This window comes from Crocuta crocuta, unplaced genomic scaffold (genome assembly GCF_008692635.1).
Source record: "Crocuta crocuta isolate KB4526 unplaced genomic scaffold, BGI_CrCroc_1.0 scaffold36, whole genome shotgun sequence".
Taxonomy (NCBI): domain Eukaryota; kingdom Metazoa; phylum Chordata; class Mammalia; order Carnivora; family Hyaenidae; genus Crocuta; species Crocuta crocuta.
In genome coordinates, this window is record NW_027532203.1 from 1877741 (window position 1) to 1885315 (window position 7575).

The window sequence follows — 7575 nt, forward strand, 5'->3', positions numbered from 1 at the left end:
CATGAGTGGGAGAAAGCCGGAGAGAGAGAGAAAGAGGGAGACACAGAATTGGAATGAGGCTCCCAGCTCTGAGTTGTCAGCACAGAGCCCGACATGGGGCTCGAACCCACGAGCTGTGAGATCATCACCTGAACCGAAGTCAGACACTTAACTGACTGAGCCCCCCAGGCACCCCTCTATCACTTTTTCTTAATCTAGCTACATGTTCATCACTTTTATTTTTTTCAAAGAAACAACTCAGTGTTGATTCTTTTTTCTGTTATTCTATTCCTTATTTTTGTTTATCTTGGTTCCAGTCTTTATTGTTTCCTTTATCAGCTAGTTTTGTACTTAATTTGTTCCTTTTCTAATTTCTAGAGGTGAAATTTGAGATCTATTTCATATTAAATTTATGCATTTATAGCACTTTATACTTTCATCTTAGATGTTTTCACTGCATTTCATAAGATTTGGCATGTTGTGTCTTCATTTATTTTTTTCTCAAGGTATTTTCTTTTTCTTTACTTTTATTTTTTAAGTTTATTTATTTATTTCAGGAGAGAGAGAACATGAGTGGAGGAAGGACAGAGAAAAGGAGAGAGAGAGAGAGAGAGAGAGAGAGAGAGAATATCCCAAGCAAGCTTAGCGCTGTCAGTGCAGGCAAAATCAAGAGTCAGATGCTTAACTGATTGACTCAGGTGCCCCCCCTCAAGGTATTTTCTAACCAATTTTGTGATTTATTCAACTCATCTGTTTTTAAAAAAATGCATTTATATTTTTAAAATATTATTATTGTTAAACGTTTTGGGAGGTGCAAGAGCGGTGCGGGAAGTGAATATCCCAAGCAGTTTCTGTGCTATCAGCACAAAATAGGATATGAAGCTCGATCCCATGAACCATGAGATCATAACCTGAGGTGAAATCAAGAGTCTGATACTCAATTGCTGAGCCACCCAGCTCCCCAAAAGCGCATTTAATTTCCATATATTTGCAGAGTTTTCAATTCCCCTTATCCTATTTCCACTCTCATTGCACTTTGATTAGGTAAAAAAAAAAAAAATACTTGGATTTCAGTCTTCTTTAATTTATTAATTTAATAGGTCACACATGTGGCCTAATGTGTAGTCATGTTTTGGAGAATATTCCATGTGANAAAAATACTTGGATTTCAGTCTTCTTTATTAATTTAATAGGTCACACATGTGGCCTAATGTGTAGTCATGTTTTGGAGAATATTCCATGTGAATTTGAGATGAACGTATTTTCTGTTTTGTAGAGTTATTTGTCTATTTCATGCTTATTTTACATATAATTGGAGATGTCCAAAGCAGTGGATATCAAGTTCGGGGATTCAGAGGAGTGCACTAAGTCTGCCCTATTAATTTGAGAGTCTCCTAGAATATAGAAAGTATTTCATGCCAGAAATCTATAGAGGACACCAAGAAAGTGACTACAAATAGAGAAGTGGATCCAAAGACTTATCCATAATGTACTGTCACGTTCAGAGTTCGAGGCAGGGAATAGAAAAGGAGAGTGAGAAATAGACAAAATGGTGAAAAGAAAACCAGATGAAACTGGAATATATGTNATATATATATTACTTATATATATATATATATAAGTAGTGAAATTATTTTGAAGAGGAAGTAGTGATCAAATACTTTTAATAGATCAGACTTAATTTATTGCCTTGACCAGGGTCGTTCTGGCTGGGTGGTATGGGCAAAACTGATTAGAGATGGTTCAAGAAAGAAATAATTAAAAATAAACACAGAAAACAATTTTTGAGAAATTTTGCTGTAAGAAGGGAAATGTGGGCATGACTAGAAAGGTAAATCTACTTTCTACTGATATGGTAAATCATATCCATGTTAATTTTAATCTTTTGAAGATATTGTCTCAAAACTCTAACCAAAGGAATGCTTGTAATAATATAAATTTCAGGTCATGTAGACAAATCTACACAAAGGCAGTGAAGGAAGTATTTAAAACTTTGCATACTGAAATCAGATAAATTCTTAAGAGGCACTGTGTGTATTCCTATAATAGAAATCAATGTTTTAAACATTTTGGTAAGGAGACTGTAATGTAGCTGCCTTGCCAAATTTCAGAAGCACAGAACTTACCACTTTTAGTTCATCCAAATTATCAAAACATCAATGTTTTGTGATGAAAATTCACTCATCCTAATGTAATCTCAGCAATACACTAATATTTAGAGAAGTGGTGGATTGAGTACCAATTGATTTGAACAATGGCATATTTTACTCTCTCCCAAATGTTGACGTTTGGAAACTAACTCTGGAGTTTATGATATAACTACTGTGAATCTCCCAAGTCATTCCTGTTGAATATGCCTATACGTGATATCCAGTATATTATATGTTCTTTTCCCTCTATAACCAGAAAATGGATTATCTTATCAATTAATAATACCAAATATAATCAATATTGTGGATTGGCATAATTTTTTTCAAAGTTATGGTATCTTTATTTTTCTAGAAGGCTTATTTAAATACAAAGGTGGAAGTAAAATAGTAATACTAAAGATAAAAATAGTCTACAACATAGTGTAATTTATGTCCCTTTGATGATCAATCTTTGTGTATATGGTATTCCAACAGGAATTCCAACCACCCTCACAATCAAAGTTTGTTAATGCTAGGGTAACCCTGTCCCTTATATCATGAGAGACCTATAAGTTGTCAAAGAATTACGGTTTTTTGGTTGAAAAAGACCTATTTTCAGGGCGACTGGGTGGGTCAGTTGGCTAAGCGTCTGACTTCGGCTCAGGTCATGATCTCGTGGTTTGTGGGTTTGAGCCCCACTTTGGGCTCTGTGCTGACAGCTCACAGCCTGGAGCTGCTTCGGATTCTGTGACTCTGTCTCTCTCTGCACCTCCCCAATTAATGCTCAGTCTCTCTCTCTCTCAAAAATAAATAAACTATATATATTTAAAAAAGACCTATCTTCTTCCTACCCAGGAAATAAACCCACTTATGTAAACTGGCATTATTTGAATGCATGCTCGAATTCCATGGAGTCACCTTGTGTTTCTGAGCTAGGCCTCTGAATAATGGATTACCTGGGTGTGAAAATATTGGTAGCAAATAAGGATAGAAGTAACTTTTATGTATGTCATCCATGTTCTCTTTGTGTCCTATCATTTTGCTGTAAATTAAAAACATGGTAAGATTTCAAAATAAGAGGACAAATAACTTCAAAGGCAAGAGTTAAAAAGAACAGGTTTGCAAGCCTATTACTCCCAAGTATATTCAGCTCAGGTGATGTAAGAATATCATGGCCAAAGGGTGAGTTGTGGATGTCCTGTTGGTAGGATTCACACGTTTATCTTGACAGCCTCAGTCTGCTCCTGCTAGTTTCTTTCGTTTCTTTTGACCGAATAGATAAGGAGTAGGCTGATAGAGCATTAGGAACAGAGATACTTCCTTTGCCTTTAGCAACGCCATGGTTTTTGTCAGCTGAAATGAAAGTTCTGGAAATCACTGTTTGGTGGTTATCCACATTCTACACTATTGCTACAACTTGTTGAAAAGAGAACATCTGTAGACACCAAGATATTTGACCAGAACTGTTTAAAAGTATGTTCCATTTCACCATTGCCCTTTGCATTTTCTATTTATAACTCCTAGTTTCTTCCAATTTTCCATTCATTGAAAATCAATTTTATTTCCTTGGAGGAATTACCCAGCAATCTGTCAAGACATACATGTTATTAGTGTAGGATTTCTTAAAATAGACCACACACACAATATTGGAAAGGTCTTTTCACTGCTCAAAGAACTTTTTCTCCTCACTGCATCCTTGAGAAGTAGACAGGATACTATATCTAATTCTCATATGTAATAATAGAATTGAAAACCCTGATGTTTCGCACAAAGCTCCAGGATTGTTTCCTCCTATTTCAAATGCTGTAATAAAATCTGTTAGAAGTTAAATTTCAAAAAAAAAAAAAATCAAAGAAAACGTATGGCAAGGAGTGTCTGAGCTACTCAGAACCAATATTTTTGATACCTAGTCTCTAAGCTGTATTCATACACAGAGAATTGAGTATGTAAAGTCTGAACTTCCCCCTCCACTTTTACAAAGTCTGAAATAGGTGAAAGGGACATCTGCCATTTTATTTCCTTAGTACTTTTTCAAAGACTTTAAGGAAAGCAATGCTGAAAGATGGCACACATTACCAAGAATATGTAGTGTGCTAGTCTCCTAAGATTATTTGAATATTCATGTCTAATTAGAAAATAATGTATTTCTTTGCCTCAAAACAGTATTTTCATTAATTAAATGTAATTATTCAATTATGTGAACACTTACTGGAGGCTTATCATGAAAACCATAGTTCCAGGCAAATGTCAGAGATTCAGCAGGGGACATGTACTGCATGGTGGGAATCATAGTGCTTCCTCAAACTCTTCAAGTTCATTGAGTAAACCTAACTGCTCATTTCCCCTGAAGTTCTGAGTAAAGCATATGAGAGACTCCAGTGTGCCCTGAAGCCTATTTACACAAAACCACGAAGATATTTTTTTTGTTTTATTTTTTTTTTGTTTTGGTTTATTTTTATTTTTATTTATTATTTTTACAAATAGTTTATTGTCAAATTAGTTTCCACATAACACCCAGTGCTCATCCGTACAAGTGTNCCACGAAGCTTTTTAACTCAATTCCATGTTTTTAGGTTTTCTGTATCTTTTGCATGTATATTGTCTAAGATATCTATAGTCATGCTTTGCTTTAAAAATGACCATGTAATTAATATTCCATAACAGAAAATGGCAAAATATTAATCTATTAATTGGTAGGAGGATGTGCTTCTGGGATGTTACATATCCTAATCAATTTGCATCTATTAAAGTAACTCTATAATGCATTATTGTTTCCTGGTGACCGACATGGAGCCTGGCACGTTACAGACCATCACAGCTATTTATTAATAATGAACACGTGAATAAATACATGAGAAGGGAACAAACGAATGAATGAGTGACAGGGTTAATCCCAAAGCTCCACCTCAAATGACAAAGGAGATAACATTCATAATGGAAAAAGAAAACATATACACAGGAAATATGACAGAATATTTCATAACCCACTTATTATGTAAGCAGAAGCTAATATTATTAGCAGAAGTCATTTTCTTCTCTTTGATAGGGGCTGTATCTATATATTGAAAACCTTAAACATGAAAGCATACTGTTATACATGATAGGAGGAAATAACAATGGTAAAATAATTATTTCTTCAATATCTACATAACCTAAAATTTCAACCAGACCTGTTTTGATCTCCATTTCTAGGTATCCAAATGATGACTGATCATCTCCACTATCCCATAAGGTACCAGAAATAAGCAAAAACGGTTTAGTCTATCCTATGTAAATTTTAACATGGGAATTATTTTAACATGATTTACGAACAACTTTGTTCAGGGGGAAATTATGTACCGGAAAAAGATGGACTAAAAAGGGATGGTATATCAAGTAAAGTACTACGGGGGTAACTTTGTCTAAATCTGGAGGGAAATCTAGAGACCGTGAAAGCCACGTCTCAGTTGCTCTGCTCAGGTGCGAAATGGCTGGAGTCTGTATTCTCCTATATCTGGCAGTCATCGGTTGAAGGCCACCTCAACACAGATGTAAATTTCCAGGCAGTCTGACTATTTGTAAGTGCCAACAAGCAGACATTCCGGAAACAGAGGGGCTCAGTGCTCATTTCTGGGAGTCAGTGTACTCAGAAATGTGAAGGGACCCAAAGGGTAATGAGTGAAGCACTGGAAACACCTGTTGCATAGGTCAGTCCAAAAATCTTGGAGTCCTTCTCCACTCTTCTTCAGTCCGTTATATTTGGTTATGAAAAACTCATTTCAGTTTATTTTTCCAATTATACTCAAATGCTGACTCTTCTCTCTTTCCCTTTCACACTGTCTTCATTCAGATTCTCCTATTCTCTTGGCTACACACAGTTAAGGCCTAAAGCTATCTGTTGGGTGTCTCTCCCCAGCTCATCATACCACAGCCAGCTTTGCGTTTCTTGACTACAAATGTGAACAGATAACTTATCCATGAAAATTTTTTTTCCTTCCTCTCCCCACCAAAGGGATTCTATTTGTCCAGTTCCCCAGAAAGATTTCAGTGTCTAATATGATTCAGCACTGACATACCATACTGGAATCTTTCTCAAAATCCTGGAGACTATGCAACAATGACTCAATCTTCATGCTGATTCAGGTCTTCCTATTTTATACCAGTTACCTTCTTCCTTCTAATGGTGTCACTTTGTCCCAACTTATGCACTATCCTAAATTTAGTTCAGGAAATTGTTCAATGGGCATGTGCTGTGAAGACTACTCTGATCATTCTTTCCCTCTACTCCCCCCCCACCATCATACATGAGGGTTAACTACACCAAATATAGTTACATTTTTTTCAGCTTATATTTTTTGCATTTACTAACATGAATAAGGATTCTCAAGTAGGGGTGATTTTGTCCCTAGAGGACATTTGCCGATTTCTGGAGGAATTTTTGGTTGTCACAGTTGGGAGGGGACTGTAGATACCAGAACATAAAGGGTAGATGCTAGTGGTGCTGCTAAACATCCCACAGTACACAGGAGAGACCTTCCCACAAAGCATTGTCTGGCCTCAAATGCCAACAGTGCTAAGACTGAAAAACAATGCCCTCAAATAAATGACATTATGTACCTATAGCTGCCTCACTTATTCTCAAGGCTCCCCTAGGAACAAGCTATGATCTGCTCATCTTTGAGTATCTAGGACCTAATATACTTCCTGGATCATTATTGCCATCTTAGAAGAGTTTAGGGCAATTTATTATATGAAAACAGTCACATTTGTAGAGAAACATGTGCTAAGATCTGTAACTCTACACAATGACTTTTCTCCCTAATGTTTGTTTTCAAAGTTGTTAATATGGACAAATTTAGAACCTATTTCTAATCACAATTTGTCTTATATTTAAGTGACCTAAGGTAATTCTCCCTTATAGTAATATTTTGATTAGGCTATTAGAAATGTATGCATATTTGTAATCCATATTGGCTTTCCAATAAGTAAAATCAGGAACCAACTATAGTCGCTGCATGTTTTTGCAAATGTGGAGCTCACGTGGCACTAGAATAGGTGTCTCTCTTCATGGGGTGGCTGCCCTGCCAGGTGGGATATAAAACAGCTGTGACCTTCATGAGGTGACCTTCACAGTGAAAAAAAAACAAAAACAAAAAAACAAGGCCTCCATATGTGTCCTCTAAGCAACTTCTTTATCTTTGATGCTAAATATATTTCTTTTACAAACATTTTAAAGGGCCAGCTGTACAGGACAGTGCAAGATTGCAATCTAATTCCAGTGAACATATATATACTACATAAATAATCAAACATTGGCAAGAGAATCAATGTAGATAGTCAACCTTGTGTCAGATGAATCAGAGGTTGGACTACTCAGAATGAATTTACTGAACAAAATCTTTAACTTGTGAATTTATTTCTACTATGAGGAAGGAAAGGATATTGAATAGGAATTGTTAATTAATTAATTGTTCTTCCCCCCCCCCCC

The 7575-nt window shown here is 35.9% G+C and overlaps 1 long non-coding RNA gene across 2 annotated transcripts in view; it reads left to right on the top strand.

Moving 5' to 3' along the window:
* LOC144242692 (uncharacterized) overlaps window positions 1–7575 on the top strand; it is a 283166-nt gene that overhangs the window by 86238 nt on the left and 189353 nt on the right. For both annotated transcript variants that reach the window (XR_013338425.1, XR_013338426.1), the window contains exon 3: window positions 5301–5340. This is a non-coding gene — a long non-coding RNA (uncharacterized LOC144242692). The remainder of the gene's footprint in view (window positions 1–5300; window positions 5341–7575) is intronic.